Source organism: Musca autumnalis, unplaced genomic scaffold (genome assembly GCF_047663935.1).
Source record: "Musca autumnalis isolate F117 unplaced genomic scaffold, ASM4766393v1 scaffold_2, whole genome shotgun sequence".
Taxonomy (NCBI): domain Eukaryota; kingdom Metazoa; phylum Arthropoda; class Insecta; order Diptera; family Muscidae; genus Musca; species Musca autumnalis.
Window position 1 is genome coordinate 125,818,628 of NW_027411755.1, and position 25,475 is coordinate 125,844,102.

Genomic DNA, 25,475 nt, shown 5'->3' on the forward strand with positions numbered 1-25,475 from the left:
TACAGCTCGCAATTTTTAAGATATAGCATTGTAATTTGGTATAGAAGTTTATATTACTCCTACGATGTTTGGTATTCCAAATGGGCTATATCGGACCACGTTTTGATATAGCCCCCATAGACCGGTACCACCCGATTTTCAGTATTTTGAAGGGTTTAGACTCATTATCACACGGAAATGGCTGAAATTTAGTTTCTTAGTCTTCGTTGGGGGTGCAAAACTTTCCCCCCAGAACTTTGTCTGTATAGGTCCACGCTTTCATATAGCCCTCCATAGAACGGTACCTCCCGATTTCCGGTATTTTGAAAGTTGTGGCCTCAATATTCCACCGAAATGGCTGAAACTTGGTATTTGGTCTTCATTTTGGTATAAAACTTTCCTCCAGAAATTTGTCGGTATAGGTCCCACGCCTTCATATAGCCCCCATAGAACGGTACCTCCGATTTTCGGTATTTTGAAGGTTGTGGCCACAATAATCCACCCGAAATGGCCGAAATTTGGTATTTAGTTTTTGTTTGGGATATAAAACTTTCCATATGAAATTTGTCGGTGTAGGTCCACGCCTTCACATAGCCCCCATAGAACGGTACCTCCCGATTTTCGGTATTTTTAAGGTTGTGGCCTAAATATCCCTCCGAAATGGCTTAAATTGGTAATTAGTATTCGTTGAGGGTGTAAAACTTTCCCCCAGAAATTTGTCGGTATAGGTCCATGCCTTCATATAGCCCCCATAGCCTCCCGATTTGCGGTATTTTAAAGTTGTGGCCTCAATATTCCACCGAAATGGCTGAAATTTGGTATATAGTCTTCATTGGGGGTATAAAACTTTTCATATGAAATTTGTCGGTATAGGTCCACACCCCCATAGAACGGTACCTCCCGATTTTCGGTATTTGGAAGATTGTGACCACAATATTCCTGCGAAATGGTTAAAATTTGGTATTTAGTCTTCGTTGGTGGTATGAAACATCTCGAGAAATTTGTTGGTATAGATCCACGCCTTCATATAGTCCCCTAGAACGGTACTTCCTGTTTCCAATATTTTGAAGATTTTTGGCCACAAAAACCCACCGAAATGGCTGAATTTGTTATTTAGTCTGAGTTGGAGGTAAAAACCTTTCGAACTGAAAGTCGTCGGTATAGGTCCACGTTTCAATATAGCCCCCATAGACGTCAATATACCACAGAAATACTGAAATTTGTTTTTTAGTCTGCCATGGGGTTATAGAGGAGAAATAATCAGCATAGAGAAGCGATTTTCAGTATTTTGAAGGTTTTAGCCACATTATCTTACCGAAATATCGGAAAGTTGGTATTATAGTTTCTTTGAGTCTAACAACTTTCCGCCAGAAATTTGTAGGTATAGATCGACGTTTTGATATAGCACCCATAGAACGGTCCCACCGAATTTCGGTATTTTGAAAGTTAGCCACATTGTTTTACCGATTTTTTTTGAAATTTGGTATTTAGGAAACTAAATGTTCCATTTTACTTCAATATATCTCGTGGTGGAGGGTATAACAAGTTCGGCTCGGCCGAACTTAACGCCGTTCTTATTTGTTTTCTATTTGCTTATAAGGAGACCATTCGTACTTCCCTACCATCAGACATGCTCCTTACGTAACTAAAACCTCTTCCGGTCCATTCAGAATGTGTGAAAGAAAATTACCAAACAATAAATTTTATATCCCCCTTAGTGTAGAAAACATTTCTATTAAAGACAAAAATCAACAAATTAACTCTCACAATGAAGAACATTAAAAAATACCCCTTTGCAAAGAATGAAAGAAAAAAGTATTTGGAAAACAATTCTCATTCTTTGTTTGTAAAGAGTTGAACAAGGTTTTGTAAATATACTTCCTTCTAGTTTAGTTCTTCCGGTCGCTAGAAGAAAAAACTTCATCAATATTTAGAGCTTCTTACGGTCTCTACTCCATTCTCTAATTCCATTTTCTTAGCACACAAAAGGACATAGAAAATCAACAACTACAATGTAAAAAAGAAGAAAATTCTTAAAAAGTTTTATTCCTCTTGAATATTCTCTATTTTTCAATGAATTTCAAGCGCATAGGAAGTTATGACGAACCAACCCAGCAACAACAAGCAGTAGGCAACTTAAAAATATTACAAAACTAACTGAAGATGGAGAAAAGAAATTTTAAGTTTGTTATTTATGTATGAAGGGAGTGCGAGAAAAAATTTTAGTTTTATTAGTTATTTACGAGAGCAATTCCTTCTGTGTATGAACTCGCTAGTAAATCACCGAATGACTTCGCCGAAACTAATATTTTATATCGTATAATAAGGGCTCTTGATAGCGTTATGCATGAGATGAAAAAAAGTTCTTATGACGAAATGGCCAGCAACTTTTCTGATGGGTAGGATGGGAAAATTTTTTTACACCTTTTTGCTAACGATTTTGTTAAGAATACACTTGCTACACTACACCAACAACACCAAATAAATATTTTGTGGTTACATGATGAATGACAAAAATTAAAATAAAGCTGTCATTCAAAACTGACAATGTGTACGCAGCTTTACAATCGCCAATTGCAATCCTGCTCTGTAAATAATTTTGGACATTCCAAGAGCAATTTGTTTATTATTTTTTTTTTCTTGATTTTTTTCCTTTCTTAATTGTTTTCAATTATTTGTTTCTAAATTTAATTTTAATATTTTATGCGAATTAATTGATTTCATTCTAAGCACAACTTTTGTGAGAACAAGAATTTCAAAAAATATTCACTTTTATCGATTTTAAATGAAAGCAAAACCGTAGAAAAATATGAAAGCAAATAACAAACATACAACAAAAAAACAGCAACACTAACATTTCAACAAAATGCATTTACCAGAAAATAAAATGAAATGAAATTGTGAAACAAGAAAATAGAGAACGTGCAATCTTTCCCTTTTCTGCAGTTCAATTTTTGGTTCTTTTTTCCCGTCGAGTGGTTTATGTTTGTTCTTTTTTGCTGTTGGTTGTTGTTGGTTAAGCAGATCCCGTTTACACAGTTGAAGTGGAATGTCTGAAAGTAGGGAAAGTGTTTTTCCATTTGGCAGGTTACTTTGCTCAAGCTTAAATCCGTTAGTACTTGCTTCTTTTTGCGTCCGTCTGTCTGTTCTGTGATTCTGTTCGAAATTGTGCAATTGGAATAAAAAACGATTTTGCTTTCTCTTTCGAACAATATGTAATTTTCTGCCTCGATTCGAGCCATGAAGCTTAGAAGCATTTACAGGGCAGCTTCAATAGTTGTTGTTATTGTTGTTTGTTGAGTTTGTATTGTGTTTGTTTTTTTTATTCATTTCATTTTAAAAGCTGTTGTAATACCCTACATTTGCATTTTTGGTAAAGAGAATTTAAGAAATGGATATAGTTCTACAGTTCACCTTCTTAACACCATGGGGTCCAATACGGCTCGCTGCACAGTGGTCGAAACCACTGATCTAGCGGCGCGAAATTAATAACTTGGAAACGAATGAAGATATCTTTCTGAAAATTTGCACAAACTCAATCTGTGTCTGTGGGTAATTATGGACTAAATATGAACAACATAGGCAAATTTTGGTATAGCCCCCATATAACGGTACCTCCTGATATTCGATATTTTAAGGATTATAGGCATCCTTTCCTTCCAAATTAGTTGTAATTTGGTACTTAGGGTTCCTAGTGATCACGAAACATTTCCACCAAATATTGTGGACAAAGGTCCACGTTTGGGTATAGACCCCTTTTAAGGTACCTCCCCGATTTTCAGTAGTTTGGGGATTTAAAAGCTAAATTTTCCGACCAAATTAGGTGTAATTTGGTATTTGGGGATCCCAGTGGACACACAAATTCTCCACCAAAAATTGCGAACATAGGTCTACATTTTGATATAGCCCCCATATAACCGTACCGACAGATTTTGGGTATTTTGAGGATTTAAGCTATTTTTCAAGACCATTTATCAGCAAGATTTGCAGCTATTTGCAGCTAAATTTTGGTGATTCGGAATCTAGGGAGTCCAATTTAATTATTAAAAAAATAACTGGACCGAACCTCGGTGGACCTTTGTAGTTACGCTCCATCCAACAAAAGTATATTGCACTAAAACATACAAAAAATAATAATTTTTGAAAATTTATTGCTTTATAACTATGTATCTTCAGGCCCCAAACATTTTATTTTAATTTAACTTAAACCCTCCCCTATCAATAAAAAATAAACTTTGTTTAGTTTTATTACGACTTTATTTAACAATTAAACAAATATGAGATCAGGTTTTTAGCAACAATTTTATTAAAATCTGATCCGTCAAAATTTCTTGCACTTGACACTGAATAACTGAGTGATATTTACAACAACAAAAAAGTAAAAACAAAATCTTAGTCAGCAGAGTGTCTGTAATCGATATAATGGAAAACATTTCGCAATTTTATACTTTGATTTTTTGACTTTCGCGCCGCTAGATCAATGATTTCGTTCCTCTGTGCGCCGCTGGCAATTTCTGCTCGCTGGGTTGGGCACGATGTCTTTCGACTAATTGTGGATTTCAGGTTTTTTAAGAGAGAGAAATCCGGTTGATTTACAATGTATCCCTTTGCCACGTACCCTCAGCCTTTGGGCCAACGAGGCTATATAACTTAGATACGATCAAAAATTTGGCTCATTGTAGTATAGGGTTTTGACCCCACGTATGTTTGGAGGAAATATGTTTCAGACAATTTGGAGTTGATTTAGCCTTGTTTGGCGTCTGGCTAGCTTGCACAATCGGATCGATTTGGTTCAAATTTTGTCCAAACTTAGATGAAGTTCAAAAATGAACCCTATCGCTTCACTTCTTCATGAACCTCCTCCACAAAGTTTGATATGCTGCCAACGCTAACTCTCGAAGATAGTGACCGATTTGGTCCAAACATTGCAACATCGTAATATATCATCCAGACATATATGAAGTTTGAATATCGACTTGCGGATTATTTTTACATTTTTGTCCACGCGGCCTCTATTACGATGGTACAATTTATTCGGTGGTAAGTCTATGCTCCGTGATATAATGGACAACAACATAAAAGCCCTGTCGACGCCAATTAAATATGACGATAATATATAATTAAGTATCCGATTTCGCCGAAAATTTACACATCGAAAATTTTCTTACAAACGTATGCAAGTTAAAAGTAAGTCTATATCGGACACCACATTTCTGTAGCAACTTCGAAAAAGTTATAAATGTCCCGGCGGAGTGTTTTTTACACTGAATTGACCCAGAACCTTCCGATCCAGCGTCAATATGTACACACTCAATCTTCGCTGAGATGCAATAGATGTCGGGAGTGGGTGCATCTTACGGGTTGTTCTGGACTCATCGGAAGAATATCACGGTCGCTGCTGTTAAAGAAACCAAGCTAAACACCAACTGCAGCTTACAGCGCAGTGATGAAAGTACCGAGGAAGGATCACACCAGAATTGGATGTGGGGAATAGCTTCCTGTGGTACTAGTCTGTCTCATACAGACCTATCTCTCTTGAGCCTGGTTCTAATGACCCGTACATGAAATATAAAGTTAAGAATGAACGAAGAGATGCGCATTTTATTTTAATCAACAGTTTGTCGAGCACCTCTTTATTGACAGGGCGAAGAGAAGAGTACAACTTCGCATTAGATCTCTTTCTACCGAGGAGGAACCACCACAATTACAATGAATGATGTTGCGAATGTCATCAAGAACGCTAAATTCTTCAAAGCGTTGGGCCCTGAAGGATAATACCATGGTAATGCTGAAACAGCTTGATGCGCTGGGAGTGGAATATCTCACTAAAGTTCTCAACCTGGAGCTTTCCCGAAGTTTGGAAATTGGACGTGGTGATCCCGCTACCGAAGCAAGGATGCCAGAAAAGGTGAATTCGCAAAGGCAGATTTCGATTTTGTCGCCCACAGCAAAGACTTTTGAGACTCTAACCCACCCCAGCGTCAGAAATAGCTCTCCAAGCAGTTCAGCATGATAACAGCGCAGCACGGCATCTCACATATTAGTCGAGGACTCAACCAGAGCAAGCTTTGATACTGTCAAGCACTTCACACTGTTTGAGGACATCGAGCAGACAATCCTGGGTCAAGTTTGAGACGTTAGATAATCAATATAATGGTTTGGACACCCTGTAGAGTGAAACAGAGAGTTTCCCAAGGTGGGGTGATAGGTACGGAACTGTTTTACCTCAACGCTTACAGTGCGGCAACGCATGGCATGCTCACGTTGCAGTACTTGCTCGGGTGTTACCGTAAGAATCATCCTATCACCGTACGGTGGATAAGACTCCCACCTAGGGATGTCAGTGGAGAGCTTCATACTCTAGAGAGAGATGTCCACGATGCAAAAGAAACCCCTAGATCAGCAAGCTTATCAAGCAGGTTTAGATAGCATTCGCAGAGTAGCAGCCGTAGGTGGCATAAATAACTCTTGTGCCCTCAGAGTACATCCCCCATATATATTGCTACGGAAGAATGCCACGACAAACCAGAGGTGTATTTGGCTCAACTACGTTCAGGATGGTGCAGCTATCAAAATTGGGTAAGGATTGATGACATAGTGCAAACATCTGTCCAGCCCAAACCTACTCAACCAACTTCAGTAGCTTTGTGGTTACAACCCATCGAAGCAGCCACAAACGAACATACAAAGAACTTACAACGTTCTGATGTTTACAACGTACAACAACGACAACGGTTTAAAATTTACTCCTAAGTACAGTTTAAGGTATGTTCGAGCATCGCTTTGAAATTTTCATAGTAGGTAGTCTTTGTGGCCATTTTTACAGTGAAGTAAAGTTTTTGTGCTGCATGACATAAAGACACAACAGCTCTTAAAAATTCCTACAGTGGCCAAGTAAAATGGCTAGCTGATGCGGTAATTATCGAAAACATTTTTCTCAAAATCAGATCCAGTCCAAGATGGGTTTAGTTCAGTTTTGAGGCTACTTCTTGGGTCGTGTTCACGTTTTCGTGAATTTCGGAATTTTTTGATTTTAAATGCTTTATACTACCGAAATCGATAAAAATGTTGTACATAGTCTTCATGGAGGGTATAAAATAAACAACTTTTATACCCTCCGTGGTATAAAAGTTCGGCCCAAACCATGGACCTATATGGACGATAATTGGTGAAGGGGTCCCGATCTCTGAGAACTTCAAATGTCAAATTACACCCAGTTCGATTAAAAATTTTAGCTTAAATCCTGAAAATACCGAAAGTTGCGAGGTACCGCTTTATATGGGCTATACCAAAACATTGATCTATGTTAACAATTGTTGGTGGAGAGGTTTCGGGACCACTGGGAATTTAAATGTGAAATCACAGCTAGTTCGACCAAAAAATGTAGCTAAAATCCCCAAAATGTGGGGAGGTACCTTTATATGGGGACTATACCAAAACGTGGACCTATCTTGGTAATTTTAGTGGAGAAATTATTTAGTAATTGGGAACATCAAATTTCAAATTTCAACTAATTCGGTCAGAAAATGTAGCTAAAAGCCTCAAAATACTTTAAAGTAGGATGTGCCGTTGTATGGGGCCTATACCAAAACGTGGACCCATATACCTCATCTTCGAACTTGATCTGCCTAAAAGATACTCGGATGCAAAATTGTAGCGTTTTATCTCAATTATTGCGGACACTAGAGTGATTACAATAGACGGACAGTCGGCCAGACGGACGGGCAGACGGACATGGACTAGATCGTCTTAGAATTTCTGAGTGAAATCGGACACGTTTTCAAAATGAGATTTTTGATTTCTTTATTTTATGGTGATGCTGCTCATCAACAAACATTTTAGTATATTTTCTTTTTACTAAAGGATAGAAGAGATATTGCGCTTTGAAAAAGTCGAATTCTGTGAATCTCAATAGAAAAAGGTACTCATAACATCTTTAATATTGGTTCTCATAGGAAAAAATATTTTTTGTATTTGTTATTTATTTATCAGCTATATAATAAAAAAAATAGAAAAAAAATTTGCAGAGTGGGCTTGGATGCAATTTTTGCGATTTAATATTTAAAATCAATTGTATCCACGATTTTCTTGAATTTTTTTGTATTAAACTACGATTAATTACAAAAATTTTGAGTCTATTTGGTAGTGGTATTCTTTAATATTGGTTCATACTAAAGAAAGATCTGAATATTTCTTCGCATATAGTTTTGACAGAATTCGACTTTTTCAAGGCGCGATATCTCTGGTTAAAAAAAAAAAAAACTAAAAATATACTAAAATGTTTTGCTGATGAGCAGCATCACCATAGCAAAAAATAAAGGAAATCAAAAACCTCATTTTGAAAAAGGGGTACAAAATATTCCTCAGAGAATTGCCGGTATAGGTCCACGTTTTGATAAAGCCCTAGATAAAAGGTACCAACCGTTTTTTTATTTTTGGCTTAAATTTTGCTTTGAATACAGTTTGTTATAATTATAGTTTATGAACTTAATGTCATTTCTACCTGATTCCCCAAGTGTCACACTTTCAATCCAATCTTTCTATAATTAGGTCTTAAGGATCTTCCTAAGGATGTTTATGGCTTCAGCAATTGGTTCCTTTCACACACCACCTCCATAAATCGTACTTTTTCGTACTTTATAGTTTTCTTCAGTTGGGTGTAAGTAAACGCTGGTCGACTTCGTGCCTTTTCATTCCATTTATCCATTTTCGTTGTATTTTTTACTTTTACTTATAGAGAAAAAAAATGGAGAACAACAATAAAAAAGTAAAATTATGTCAGAGATATAAAACGTAGTAAGAGGAGTAACTAGGTTGTTTGTTTGCCATATTATTAATCCTGTCAATATTTACTTTCTCTGGCATATTTATGTTTATTTCAGTTTACAATTTCCTGAAATGGTTTTAACAACAGATTGTTTTTTTAAAGGGTTCGTGTTTGAATGAATTTTAAAATATATTTGGATTACGGGTGCAGCTAATGGAAAATGTGGAATTTCCACTATTATGAAAGGGAAGACATTTCTGATATCTATTTTAGGCCCATGAACAATGAAGGACTCACTATAAGAGGAGTACCAGATGGATGAAATCAGATAACATATCGTAGAGGGGTATAATCATCTTCGTTGGGCAAGTGTATATACACTCCAAGCATTATGGAAGAATATTTTTTAACTATCACATCGATTTAATTGAAATGTAAAGGGCTTCACGAATAATAACTTACCTGCACACTTGAGAATCTCACATCTAAAAGTTTAAATGCCTTTTCACCAACTAGCCTTTAATACTCTCCAACGAAAACTTTTATTCCCCTTAAGTCCTATACTGTTTTTTCTTCTTTCTTGCAAGCAGCTCCCACACAAATATGCTTTCTCAACAATTTTAACATTTTCATGCTTCCTTCGTTTAAAACGCCCTCGCTCGTAGTACATGAACGAAAAAAACCCCTAAGCATAAACTTTTCCTTTGCACCTTTGTGACTTTAAACAATTTCGTACCGGAATGCACCTCAAAGTAGCGTGGGAAAGGAAAATGATGCCGTGAAGAAAAAACAAATCTCAACTTTTGTACATTTATGGCCAAGCTACGGCAAAGACTTTCGACCTATAAAGAAATGAAAAATGTTGCCAGAAGAAGAAGAAGGAGGAAGAAGAGCAATGTGAAGGAGAAAAAAATGAAAAATGCAACAAACATCATAAATTTATGTAAGCAATCTAAGCAAAAAGCTAAAACTGAGAACAAACCGAGAAAAAGTTCATACTGACATTTTAAAGTTTCTCATAAGGCCATAGGAGGACTATCAGCAAAGTAAACGAATATGGTTGGATAAAACCCTGCTGCTGCTTGATGTTGATGATGGTGGTGATGATGTTGACATAAACATGACAAACGTTTAATATATAATTTTATTCACAGGACTTACTTTAAATACTCTAAATTGTTGTTAAGTATAAAGAACTTAAGCAAATAGTTTCTTAAATTGACTTTTCAAAGAGTTTTAAAACTTCACATTAAAAGAGTAGTTTATCTAATATTTAGTCAAAGTGGCCTGTAAAAGGGTCGGGATGAAATTTCCTTTGTGGGTTTAGAAGTCATTGGTGAGAACAGACCAACACTAGGTCAGATGGAATAAAGTATTGTTTTGTTTTTGTCTGTAAGATATTTCGCATATTTAATTTACAACCCTTTTTGGAAAGCTTATTTAGTCTAAATGGTGTTTAAAATGGTGTCATCGCTAGACACACAAGTCCCACATATCTCTAATTTAAAAAGAATAAGGTTAGAAAAGAGTTTTTGTAAGCTTCCAAGGTCAATTTTTAGGCAACATGTAGTGGGATTCTCTAGTCCATTTTCTGAGTTACCGACAAAAATCAGTAAGATTAAAACCCAAAATTATGAATGAAAAGTTAAAATAAACGTTAACAGCACTCTTGCTATCGGTAGAACGTTTCGACGACTTTTATTCGTCGTTAATTACCGACAAACATCGTAATTACCGACATTATAAGCATTTTAATTTACCGGTTTTGTCGGTAACTCAAAAAAGTGTTAGAGAATCCAACTACTAACATAACGCCCAACGGTGACCAGGCCCAAAAATGATTTTCGGCGTTTGACCGCTCTGTATTGCAATTCTCTAACACATTTTTTGAGTTACCGGTACCTCCCCCACCAAAGTTCGAAAATGTTGGGAAAATGTGTGCACACGATAACTCTTGAAGGGACTAACCGATTTGGTCCATACTTTGCACATCGTGAAATTTCTACCAGACTTAGGTGAGGTTCCAATATGGACTCAATCGGTCCACTCCTTTGGGTACTAGGGTTAATGACTTTTTTACAACCTCATATCCCTGTATCATAGTGTGATGAGTTTTGGCATAAGATTACATAAAATCTTAATTATAAGGTGATTCGGTGAAAAAACCTCACGCACAAAATGATTTTAAAATTTGAATTTATCAAAATTATGGCCAATTTTTTGAAGTCACTGAAAACAGATATATAATTGAAATAAGTTTTAGAGCCACATGAGATAATAAAATGACATAAAATTTATTTCTCTCTATTTTTCTTTAATTCTGAGGATCGTAAAAATGTCGTAAACGCTTTTATTCAAAAATATAATTTTTTAAACAAAAAACAATAAATTTAAAATTTTTTTAAAGTGACTTTTTCGCGACTTTTTAATATTTGATGAAATAACGTTACTAATAACTATTATTAGTAGGCTTATATTTATTCATTCGTGCAACAAAAAATAATTTTTTAAAATTTTTTTTCAATTCATATATTTTTTCAAAAAATAATTTTTTTAAAATCGATTTGTGCGTGAACTTTTTTATTTTCAATGGAATAAACGATAGCATTGATTAATAGGCAAAAGTTCATTCATCCCTGCTACAGGAAATCATATTTGAGGAAAAATGTCAAAAAGTCATAACCCTATTGGGTACCTCCCACACAAAATTTCGGAAAGTTCAGTTTAGGACCAGCTCTCGTTGTAACGACTTTTATTTTGTTGAACGACTTGCATTCACTGCCCCCCATTCGACGGTACAAATTGTGCGCACGATAACACTTGAAGTGAGTGGCCGATTTGGTCCATTCTTTACACATCCTAATATATCAACCAGATATAGATTCAGGTTCGTATATAATCTGGTTCGAATACTATATTTGTACATTTCAACAGGTACCTCCCACACAAAATTTCGGATAAGATAGCTTTAAGGCCCTGCACTCGAATCACTCACTTCTGTTGAAGCAACTTTCATTCGCTGTCTCAATAAAGGACGTAAAGTTTTTTCAGAAGCAAGTTCATATTTCTTGAGAAAACAGGCCGAAATGTGTAAAAACCCCCTATGGCAGCATTTGTAGTGGCTGGAGAGCAGGATAACTCTCGAACTGATCAATCGACTTGGTCCAAAATTTGCCCTTCGTCATATTTTGTCCAAACTTAGTTTCAGTTCGAAGATGGCCAACACTGGTCCACAACTTCCGGTACTTGACCCCCCCCCCCCCCCCCCAATATTTAAAAAATATCACTAAAATGGTATGTACGATATCTCTTGAACGGGGCAACCACGGTTCAAACTTTGGATCTCCTAATATTTTGTCCAAATTTAGTTTAACTTCTAAAATGGCCCATATCTGTCCTCCCCTTCCGGTACCTCCCCAACAAAAGTTCAATTTTTGTGTCTAAACGCAGTTTCGGGTTTATTTGAAGATCCTTGGGAAATTTATACCGATGTTGTTCGTTGTGGTCCTGTTTACAGTCATATTATGTTTACCGTGAACAAGTCCATGTTCCTGACATACTGGTCCAAAAGTTATACGATGACCCACTGAAATGACTAGAGGCGCGATATGTATCGAAAATAATGACTCTCAAAATAATATCCACTTCCATAATGGACTATGTCGGTCCAATCCTTGAAGTCCCTCCTTCGCAAACACTTTTGAAATTTAATCCTAATCCACATTTTTGTCGGCAAGATCAAATGTTCAAAATGGCCACAAAATTCTGAAAAGGCCCTAATAGATCGAATGTATTTAGCGCGTTTCAGAAGATGAAAGTTTCAATTCAAGTAGGCTGAGGGTATATCTCTGTCGGCAAGTCGACCGATACTTTTTTACTTGTTTTATATTTTTTGGGTATAACTCCCATAGAACGGACCTCCCGATTTTGGTAATTTTGCTGAATTTAGCAGCATTATCCAACTGAAATGGCTGAAATTTGGCATTTAGTCTTTGTTGGTGGTATAAAATATTCCGACAGAGATTTTTCGGTACAAGTTCACTTTTTGATATAGCCACCATAGGAATGTACCGGCCCGATTTTAGTAATTTTGAAGATTTTAGCCGCATTTATCCAACTGAAATGCCTGAAATTTGATAATTAGTTTTCATTGGTGGTATAAATATTCCGACAGAGAATTGTCGGTACAGGTGCACTTTTGATATAGCCCCCATAGGAAGGCACGCCCGATTTTAGTAATTTTGAAGATTTTAGCCGCATTATCCAACTGAAATGGCTAAAATTTGGCATTTAGTCACCGTTGGGGGTATAAAATATTCCGACAGAGAATTGTCGGTATAGGTCCACTTCTGATATAGCACCCATAAAGACGGTACCGCCCGATTTTGGTTATTTTGTAGGTTTTAGCACCGTGGTGCAATGGTATACACACCCGATTCCCCGGCTAGGCAACATCAGGCAACAACGCCGTTTGGACTCGGCGATAAACTGTAGGTCCCATATCATTGAGCTAATATGAATCGAGGTGCACTCCTTAATATGATAGAAGCCTCCTTGTCCCGTCTAGGATGTTTGTGGAACAATTATTATATTATTTTTTATAATCACACCATCCAACCGAAATGTCTGAAATCTGATTTGAATATATGTAATTTGTGGTGGATGGTTTAACAGAAAGGGGCTTTCTCATTTCGTATTTTCTTATCTATTATGCTTGTGATCAATTCGAAGCGATATCTGATCTTATTTATCAAACATTTTTTCCATAATCGTAGTTTTATTTTAACCAAAACTTACAAAAAGCTTCCTTATCGAATGGCATATTTCCTAAAAAATGCTATAAAGGAAGTCACAGGTACAAAATTTAAGACGTTATTCTAGACAAGATACATAAAAAATAAAAGTTAAAAAAATCGAAGCGGAACTCGATTGAAGAACGCACATCTCTATCGCAATTTTAAAAGCTAAAAAGTCATCGTTAACATTGTAAAAAATATCTATTTTAAAATTACCGTCATTCCGTTCTGAGTAACTATTTATATTTATTATATATGCCGTTAAGTACAGTCAACATTCTTGTTCAATACTGTAATAACGCTTCATGGTTTCTTTCTAGTCCATTTTTTGATTTTCTGTCCGCTAGATCGGTATTTTTCCCACTGTGCATTGTAATGTGACTGCATTGTTATTCTGTAAGCCTGTCTCTTAGGTTTGTTGGATTAGAGGCTCACGTTTGTACCTTATAGATTTAAAGATCTTACCTCAAGTTCCCGTATAGAGGATGACTGTTAACAAGTTTGCAAAGGTTCTCATAGCGAAAATTCAGCTCAGGTACTGCATCGAAAATACATTTTTGCGTTGATGAAGCGGTATGATCTTCGCCTTCCCTCGAAGATGTTCCACCTGTATTCAGGGTGTAAGCTTAAGCATTATTCTACTTCCAAGGCTCTAACGACCAATATGTTCAGGCCGATATTTTCGTATTCCATAGATACATTAACTGCCCTAGCTGAATATCACATTTATCATCTACATATGCCGTTCGTACGATGTGAAATTTAAGAAAGATAAATGCTAAAAGTTTCGGTGATATCTTCTCTCATCGGATAATTTCCATTGTTTTAAACTTCTTATTTCGGAATTCTACAACAAGACTGGCGTCTACATACATACATAGAAGATTATAAACTGCTTCAAACTATATCCTCAAAAATGTCATAGTTAGCAAATATCAAAGGCCTTCCAGATATACATAAGTCAAGAGTCACCATGGCAGTCACCTTCCAGATATACGTTAGGGGTCACCAGGCCGTTCGGTGGCAAGGTATGTTCTGGTTGGAGTTATCTCTTATATTTCATATCATGTGGATTTTAGCTGACATATGAAAATCAGCCAGTATAATTAGCTGACATCCTCGTCTGGGTTCAGCAGCAGGACCATCCTGCCAACTTTTCAGCGTCAAACGATCGATTGAAGACACCTTGTTAAAATACTCAACTCGGGGTTGATGCAGTTAGCTAAGCAATACTGTTGGTATTCCATGCTGGGCCATTGGTTCGAACGATTTCGTAAGTTTTGGTGATTCCCACGTCGCATAGGAGAGGTTTTAGACTGTGGATCGCACTACTCTTCGGCCCTATCCCCGTGAACCCGCTCTATGAACTACTGATTAAAATAACACGCTCATCTCTAGGATCTGTCGGACCGTTGTAAGTACTCGTTATAGCCTATTGATCATTCATTCCCGGATCATAGATTGATTTCGTCAATAGAATTTACTCAATCCTGTGCCAATGTTTCATAGCTTCAGAAGTTTAAGACACTCTTTGCGCTAGCAGGCTGTAGACTTCAAGAATATGATCTCAAAAACTTTTGTCATCAGGGTTAGTAGGTCATAATTGTCGTTCGTTAGACCAGTCGCCTCTGTTTGGAAATTTGGTGTTATTCCCATTATTTCCACATCCCATTATCTGTACGGCCCGGGATTCTTTTCAGAATCCTCCGGCTCTGCTGAAGACTACGTGCTTTCCTTTTTTATATTCCTGCTTTAACTTATCTACCTCTGTTAAAGATTTATCGGGCTTGGGTTACTCTTGAGGTGAAATGCTCCCGGCATAGAAGACGTGATATTTTTTTCCTCTCCGCAGACTCTAATCTCTGAGAATCCGATATTATTTGTCGCTTCTAAAGAAATGGATATGCGGATCAGACACTCCAGTGTTTATGGAGTACTTCAATTAGAATTTTGTGGACCTACTATTTACTTAGGAATTCCTCGAAGTCTTGTCTTGTTCTCTACACTTGCCTGTAGTTTCTATACTTAAATCTGAAACTTCGACCAACATATGAATATCAAAGCACCCAACCTTCCTAATGATTCCTAATCGATAACGAAGTTTGTCAGAACCAGGCGAATGTGTGCAATGTGTCGTGTGATATTACGTACGGTGTCATGAATCCTTGCATATAGGAATGGAGACGGCTGCACGACGAGCCAAACTCTGGTTAGTCCTTGGCAGCTGACAAAAGATGGGGATGTACTCTGGGGACCGCATTGACTCTATAGTTGTTAAGATATTTATAACTTCAGCTGTGAGAAATGCTATTTATACCTGCTTGGACCCCACTCTCTCTATATAATAAAGTTCCTTTTTGAAATGCCTGTGTGGGGTGCCCTATTCAGCATACATTGATTAGGATGACTCCGGGTACTCACTGTTTCACTCTACGGTATTTCGACTTCGTGCTCCTTAACTACAAGCACAAGGTCTGTTCGATGTCCTCAAACAGTGTGGAGTGTTTGACAGTATCATCAGAAGGTATACATATATGCTCAATAGGGCGTGCCCTTTGCTTCATTATGGTAGGGTACTGAACCGTTTGAAGACATTACGACATTTGTATTGTTATTTTCATGACAGTGGTCACATGGTTCTTCTCCTGTTGCTCGAGTCATACATCCTTAGTCGGTTGGTTTATGTCTTCTTTTGGTTTTTAATAGCAAGAATTTTTCACATTCGAAACGTGTAACAAATATCAGTCATACGTTGATCATTATTTATGCTTCATAAAACAATTTCAAACCATCAACTAAAGGAACAGCTTCAATGAAAATAACTCTACTAAGGACTTCTATGCTTTCTGGAAATAATTCCATTTACCAAAAAACAAAAAAAAGACACATAAGCCACTCTCTTTAACAACTACTTCCCTTAACACATCATGCTTTGCTTTTATCTTCACACATTCAATTTCAGTTAACATTTAGCATTTGATATTCGATTGACATGGAATCGAATCGAATGATTTTGAACAGAACGAAAAAACGAAAACAAAAAACTCAATTCCTTGATGCATTTTACCGAGCATAACGAAACCAAACATGTGGAAAATTTCATTGTTTTCAGCTTGAGTGAAGATGAAATTTGAAAACGAAAATTTTCGTATTCTTGGAATGCAAACCCAAACAAATGCAATCATTGTCGGTATTAAATCAAACAGCCAAATGAGATGTAAGGGAGTTCGAAATAAGGTTGTTAATAATTTCCATGGTATTTTTTGATAGTATTATGAAAGCTTCGTGAGTGGCCACAAATAACAACAATTTGAAGGGAAAGTTTTTTCAGGGTTTTATTTAACTTCCGTTTAGTTCAAATTTCGTAACTAATTTTTAACACAGTTGCAGTTGACCAATCGAACTGAAGCTTAGCACACTTCTCAGATTTGGATGACAATACATGAATATGAAACCAAAACCAATATAGATCCATTTTTTTCTTTAGCCCCGTACAGTGGTACCACCCAATTTCAGGTGTTTTGCGGATTTTATTTTTCATTTTTAGCCCGAATTGACTGTAATTTAGCATTTGGAGTTCCCAATGGTACAAAAACTTCCCCAACAAAAATTGTGGACATTGGTTTTGGTATTGCTTCCATATAACGGTACCACCCGATTTGAGGTATATTAAGTTTCTTATATACATTTTTGGCCTGAATTGGCTGTAATTTGGTTATGAGGTTCTAAGTGGTCAAAAAATGTATTTACTAAAAAAAAAAAAAATAAAAAATATAATTAAACACCAGTAAGGAAAGGATCAAAGTCGGGCGGGGTCGACTATATGATACCCTACACCACTGTGAAAATGTAAAATATATATGGGGATATATGTATATAAATCTGAACTGATTTCCATACAACATGGTACACTTATTACTGGACCAAATTCCGTCACACATTCCAAATGTTCATCAAAATTGAACAGATTATTTGGTCTTTGGTGCAGCAAATAAGTGAAATCGGGCGAAATGTGTATGGAAGGTATATCCAAATCTGAACCGAATTCGATATCATTGGCACATTTATTTTCTACACCCAATTCAGTCACACACTACAAATTTCACGAAATCGGACATATAAAGCGTGTTTGATTCAGCAAATACATGAAATCGGCGAATATATATGAGAGCTATATCCAAATATGAACCAATTTCGATATAATTTATCACATTTATTTCCAGACCCAATTCAGTCACAGTTTTTAAATTTTATCGAAATCGGGCCATACATATATAGCGTGGGTTGGTGCAGCAAATATGTGAAATCGGCGGGAAATAAACATATATGGGAGCTATATCCAAATCTCAACCGATTACGATATAATTTGGCACATTATTTCTAGACCAAATTCAGTCACACATTCCTAATTTTTATCAAAATCGGACGTATATAGCGTGTTTGGTGCAGCAATGCGTGAAATCGCCGAAAATATATGCATATGGGAGTTAATATCCAAATCTGAACCGATTTTCACCAAGTGCAGTAGCGTTCTTCCTATGGCTAAAAATGTGATTCTATGTACATATATGCCTAGAAGGAATATGTGTCTATCTCGTTTGTATGTGTATGTTATGTATGAGAGATCCATCATGAAGAAAAATTTACTTATTGAGGCTAAGAGAAAAATTATTTTCTAGTTTTCAGTGCACTTATAAATAAAACACTCACGGTGCTTTTAAAGCAACTTTAAAGGTTCTTACACCTGGGAAGTTTTTGCGGATTCTGAAACTACAATGTTTCATAATAATTTTCAGAAAACATCCCATAAGGGACAAGGGAGACTTCTCTCATATCAATGAGTGCACCCCGATTTATATTAGCTCAACGATATGGGACCTACAGTTTATCGCCGAGTCCGACGGCATGTCTAAGACACCAATTTTGTAGAGAAGTTTTACATGGCTGAAATACTCAGGAAATGTCGCCAACATTACTGAGGGGTATTTGCCCCCGTTGAAAAGTGTTTTGATGTTGCCTGGCCGGGGAATCAAACCCACGACCTTATGTGTGCAAGGCGGGTGTGCATACCATTGCACCACGGTGGCACCCCTACAATGTTCATAGATGAGAAAATAAAAATCGGCGGAGCGCTTTTTAAATAAAACGCGATTCAAGTCGGCAGTTTAAGGGTTTTTAAGGTTTTCACGATCCGTACGAAACCGGACGAAAGAAAATGTTGTAGCTATCAAAAAGTCTCTACAAGATAACCCTTATGGTATTTCGTAGGTTTTACCGTTTATGAGATATAGAAGTTCAAATTGGGACAATGCACTGGACTGTACCGTCTCCTTATAATGAGACTGCATGACTGCAATTTCCCAACTTAAACTTATATATCTAAAAAATGGTACAACCTAAGAAAAAGATACGAAATCCAATCTTGTAGAGATTTTCACAGCTAAAACATTTTCTTTAGTCCCATTCCGATAGGAAATGCGGGTTTCAAGCAAAATCCTGAAGACCTGGGAATGATTGATCTGAACTTCTATATCTCAACACTGTAAAACCTACGCAAAACATACAGGTCATTCCAGTTACATAATTTTCACTGCTACAAACATTTTCTTTAGTCCCATTTCTATAGGACTTGCTTGCGGTTTGCAAGGAAAATCGTAAAAACCTAAAAAACGATTTTATTTAAAAATTCCTCCAGCGATTTTTGCCTTGTTTTTTGGTTTTCTCACCTATGAACATTGCTGTTTCAAAATCCGCAAAAACTTCCTAGGTGCAAGCGGTTTTCACTTAAAGTTCCTTAAGGCTCACCATGTATGACACTGTTTTATAAGGTAGCAATACAGTCAATACATAGTCCCAATTTGAACTTCTATATCTCAATAACGGTAAACCTACGAAATTATAGTGAAGCTTAATCTTGTAGAGAATTTTCATAGCTACAACATTTTCTTTTGTCCCATTTTCGATGTGACTTGCGGTTTCCAAGCAAAATCTTGAAAACTAAAAAAACGCTTAAAATTTCACTTGGCGATTTTTATTTCTTATTTTATTTTTCTCATCAATGAACATTGTAGTTTCAGAATCCGCAAAAACTTACCGGGTGTAAGCACCTTTTTTATTTAAAGTTGCTTCAAGAGCACCGTGCGCTGTAACTTATTTTTTTTTAATTATTTTTTTATTTTTTATATAAAAAGACAACAAGAAAAATATGCGGTCGTGTTTGTTAATTGAAACCCTACAACAGTTTTTATATTTTTATGTTAGTTTTTCTGTTGTGTTTCTTTTTCAATCTTTCCAAACCATTCCCCCAAATGATAAAATATTTCCAAACCTAAAATAAATCAAAAAATTGATGCACACACCATTAACCATAAACAAACCGTACGTATTAGGTTTCTATGGTGCTACAACAACAACAAAGGATATAAGTTGAAAAACAATGGAAAAAGAGAAGTTGAAAAACAAATTGTCCCGAAATTGGAGCAGAATCTATCACAAAAAAAAGACAACAAAATATTTTAAAAATCCATAGTAGTCATGGTTGGTTTGTCTAGTTAGCTCATAAATATTGAAATTTATGAAAAACAAGTACAAGGGGCCAAAGAAGTCATGCGAAATAAAACAACTTTGAAATTCTGGTGCAGTTTTCGCTTCATTCCAAAGCCATGTCAAGCCTCGTCAAAAACATTGTACTATAGCACATAGAATATTTATGCAATTTCTTACATACTTATTTCCACCTCTACAGAACATTTTTCCTAGGAGCCGAACTAAGAAAATACTTATTTCAAATATTTATTATAATAAAAATACAAAAAAATATATTAAAAAATAGCACTAGCATCTAAGCCTATCGCCAAACGTTTTAACTATAATGATGTCGTTGTATAGCCGATGAAGCTCGTTGTTCATACGACATCAATATTCATCGTCAACGCATCAATATTGGCCCGTAGATCTTTCGTAGAATTTTACTCCCCAAATACACCAAGCACTAAACTTATCTGCTTGCGCAAGTACTAAACTGATTACTTAAGCCAAAACAGCATCTGCTGTCCAAAACTAAGCTTCTTATTATTTCACAAGTGATGTTATTTGTTGTATCAATGCATTGCCGAGGTAGACGTAGTCTTTAACTAACTCAAAAATAATGGAACCAACTTCCGCAGTTGGCCCGAGTTCTATGAATGCATTGCGCGTCGATACCATCAACTTGTTCTGGTCTCCGTTTACTGCCAGACCCACTTTAACAGTTTCTCTTTTAACTTTTTTATGCCATCAGCCTTTAGGCTAACGACGCGTCGGTACATACAATTTCATACGACCAAATTGTGTCACATCGAAATAATGTTTTTAAACCCCGAGTATGGTTGGATGATGTTAGATGATCCTTTCCTATGATTCTTGTATCTATTCCACGCAGTAAGAATTACCGTGAAAATTCCAAATTGAAAATTCCGTGGTGTACAAAACAAATACAAAAACGATTATTGTAAATTAAAAACAACAATACTCGAAGGCTTTTCAAACAAGAATAATATTCCAAAGAGTTTAAAATGACAAAGAGCAATATTTTTCATTGATTGCTATGAATCGAAACAAAAAGTTTTAACAAAGCATTTGAATTGAAAAGTATAAATACTACAACAATCGCCCTCTCAATTCAAATGCTTTCTAAAACTAACAAATTCAATCATTAAATAGCAAAATTTAAAAGTTTACAATTCTGGTGATGTCGTTGTTTCCCCAATACTTTGGTTAGGATGTCTGCTGCATTTTTATCCGAAGGAATATATTCGATATCGGATATATCGGATATCAATATGTTTGCTTTTCTTTTGAACTGTGGGATTCTTCACCAAAAATTGAGCTCCTTGGTTATTACAAAAATTGTAGTTGGATATTTCACGTACATATTGAATTCTAACTCCTTAAGTAGTTCTCGATGGAAACAAACTTCTTTAGTGGCTTGACATAAGGCAATATATTCAGCTTCCATCGTGCTTAAAGCTACCACCGATTGCTTTCGAGATTCCCAGACTGCTGGACTATCTCCCATAAACAAAACAAAACCTGAGTAGGACCTGCGATCATTTACATCGCATCCCCAATCAGCGTCCGCGAAACAATTAAGATTTCCTGAATTGGCTTTGAACGTAATTCGTCCGTCTGGAAAATTCCTCACATATCTCAAGACATGCTTTGCTACTTGAAAGTGCTCGTTGTGTGGATGAGAATTGAAGTGACACAATTTTGAAACTACATGCATCAAATCTGGTCTTGAAATTACCGCCAAATACATTAAAGCACCTGTCAAACTTTGATATGAATGAAGATCCAAGTTCTCACAATTTTTGTCACATTTGGCCAAAACAGCACCATTAGGCCATGGAGTACTTGCAGGCTTACACTCCGCCATTCACCAACGCTTCAGTACCTCTTCACAGTACTTCTTTTGATAGATAGTTATGTCACCTTTGGGTTCATCGCGTTCAACTTCCATGACTAAATAAAATTTCACTGGACCACGATCTATAGCTTCGACATATTTATTCAAATTCGACTCGATGTCTTCCGTTTCCCTCTCAGTTGAGCATGCTATGCTATTAACATATCATCGACATATAAAGCAATTAAGCTAACCTTCTTTCCTTCCCTTTTGACATACACACAAGTATCGGATTTTCATCTTTTGTAATTCATTTTCATCAAAATATCGTTGACATTTTTATTCCACTCACGGCCTGCTTGTTTCAAGCCGTATAAAGGTTTCTTTAATTTACATACTTGGCTTGTGTTATTGTCAACCATAGGAGGTTGCAGCATGTAGACCTCTTCATCCAAGTTCCCATTCAAATATGCCGCTACAATGTCGATGTGATTGACCAACAATTTATGTTGCGTAGCTAAAGACAGGAATAATCGAATGACCGAATGTCGAACAACTGGAGCAAATGTCTTCTTGTAATCCACATTATACTTCTGGGAACACCCCTGTGCCACAAGTCTAGCCCTGTACTTTTCAACGGAACCATCTGGTTTGCGTTTCAGGACAAACACCCACTTACATCCAATGACATTCTTACCCTTGGGACGATTAATGAAAGTCCAAGTTTGATTTTTCATTAAGGACTCATATTCCGCTGCCATGGCTTCCTTCCATTTATCTGAATTCTCAAAATTAAGAGCTTCGGCAACTGTTTGTGGATTTTCAATTACTGAGTTCAACATTTCCACACTTTCGACTACTCTTGATCTGATAACTCTATCTGACTGAGGAATAATACGTTTATGCCTTATTTTATTATCAACTGTAACTGAGATATCATCAATTGAAACTTGACTAAATGAAGACGAATCAGGTATTGATACCTCTGCATGAGTATTGCCATTTTCTTCAATGTATTCCAAATTTTTGTGCTTCAAAACCATTCAGAATTGTTTGATCTTTTCAAAGGACTCTTCGTAAAATAAAACATCTCGAGCGACTTGAATTTGTCTTGATTTGGGATCCCATAACCGATATGCTTTTGATAAAGTGGAATAACCAACAAATTTCATTTTGATTCCTTTCAGAATAAATTTTCTTCCTTTTGATTTCGGACCTTTACGCAAAGCAATTGCATCACAGCCAAAAGTTTTGAAATGGAATACTGATGGTTTTCTGCCAACCATTTTCCTAATAGGGAGTAACATCTCCAAGAACTTTAGTTGGAGCTCTGTTTCTTATGTAGGCAACAGTACTGATTGCCTCACCCCACAAACTTTGTGGCAAACCAGACGAATGCAACATGCATCTGGCCATCTCCACTAAGGTTCTATTAGCCCTCTCGGCTACTCCATTCTGCTGAGGAGTGTAACACACTGTCCTTTGATGAACAATGCCTTTCTTTGCAAAGAAGTCTTGAAATTTGGCATTTAAAAATTCCTTGCCGTTGTCACTAAGAACAACCTTAATTTGGCAGCCTGTCTGCTTCTCCGCGATCGCAGCAAAATTTTGATAAACTTCAAAAGCTTCAGGTTTCTTCTTTAAGAAAAACACGGAAGTAAAACGAGAAAAATCATCTATAATGGTCATGAAATACGAAGATCCACCTATCGGATGAATGTCCATAGGTCCGCATATATCCATATGCAACAATTCCAACACATCTTTCGTTTGCATATTAGGGTAGGCTTTAAATGGGTGGGCAGATATTTTACAAAGTCCATATGTGACACATTCTATGCTATCTGGAACTTTCAATTCCAATCCATTAACCATTTTATTTGACACGAATTTACACATATCGTGTGCATTTAAATGACCAATTCTTTTATGCCATTTTTGAACTGCGTCCTTGTCAATTGCAACATTCACCGTCTGCACTACATGTTCCATTTTTACCTTGGCTATACACATGTCTTCCATCAAATCAGCCGTCAAAATCTTAACGCCATCGGCACTTTTCATTACTGCTTTATTTCCTATAAATATCACGGAATGCCCGGCTTTGATAATCTTGGAAATTGATAAAAAAAAAAAATTGAATGAAGTTGTGGTACATACTCGTACCATACGTTTCGCAACGACAGAGTTGTGGTAGATTCCTCCGATTCCTTCAGCAAAAATGCTTTCCCCGGACGCCAACACAATTTCCTGTCTAGATTCTGTCAATGAATGAAAAAACTACTTGTTCCGGCACATATGCGATGTTGCACCACTATCCAGAATCCATTATGTGGCAATTTTGGATCGATTATCGTACGGGAACAGGCATAGTCGTTTCTTTTCCTCTCATTATCGCCATTTTTACATTGAGATCGAATGTGTCCAACTTACCACGACGGAAACACTTCATATTTGCTATAGCCGATTTCTTCTCATTGGAATTGACTCTTGATTGCTGAGAATGCTTACCACTATTCGGATTACGGACATAATTTGCATCCTTGTATTGCTTTTTGTTACCGCTCTTGGAGTTTCCAGCAAACACAGTCTCACCATTATCCACATTCTTGTCGCCTTGTCGTTTGTCTTCCTCCAAAATCAAATTACGATATGTGGGCAGTTTGTCTCTGCTCTCAATAGCAACTTCAATAGTATTCCATAAATCCAAGGTTATTAATAAGCTTTTAACCTGGATACACCACGTTCCATAATTTTCGCCGTTTAGCTTTTCTATACTAGCCACAGAATTTGCCACTTTTTTTTCTTTTATTTACAAATGTCCAACTTGCACAAATTTGATTTGATAACTTCGGAAATCTGGGCCCATAACCCTTGTTAGATGATCCTTTCCTAAGATCCTTGTATCTATTCCACGCAGTAAGATTTACCGTGAGTCCGCAAGTTCCCAACAATACTCGAAGGCTTTTCAAACAAGAATAATATTCCAAAGAGTTTAAAATGACAAAGAGCAATAAAACATTTTTCATTGATTGCTATGACTCGAAACAAAAAGTTTTAACAAAGTATTTGAATTGAAAAGTATAAAAACTACAACAGATGAAATCCGTTTGGAGTCGATTTGGGTGCGACTGTGTTGTAATGGTTTGCACACCTGCCTTGCACGCTAAAGCTCCGGAGTTCGATTCCCAGGTCAGACAACATCTTATTTTCAATGGTGTGTAATGTTGGCGACATTTCCTGAGTATATAAACCATGAAAAACTTCTCTACAAGTGGTGTTTTAAGACACGCCGTTCGGACCCAGCAATAAAAAGTCCCTCGACACTTCTCGGATGTTTGTGGAACAATTATTTAGCAATGTCCGTCCGTATTTTGTCCTTAGCTTATGTTCGAAATGCGTTGAAAAGGCCCACAAAATCGACTATTTCCTCCCAAACAGCGTTATGCCAAAATCGGCTATTTCCTCGTGAAATTCGAACTCTTTCGATGAGATCCACAAAAATTATATGTTCCCCTGTTACTGAACATATTTATATTTACAATCC

General features: G+C 36.5%; 1 protein-coding gene across 2 annotated transcripts in view; it reads left to right on the top strand.

Moving 5' to 3' along the window:
• LOC141394564 (uncharacterized) overlaps positions 1-25,475 on the top strand; it is a 523,342-nt gene that overhangs the window by 157,693 nt on the left and 340,174 nt on the right. The window lies entirely within an intron of this gene.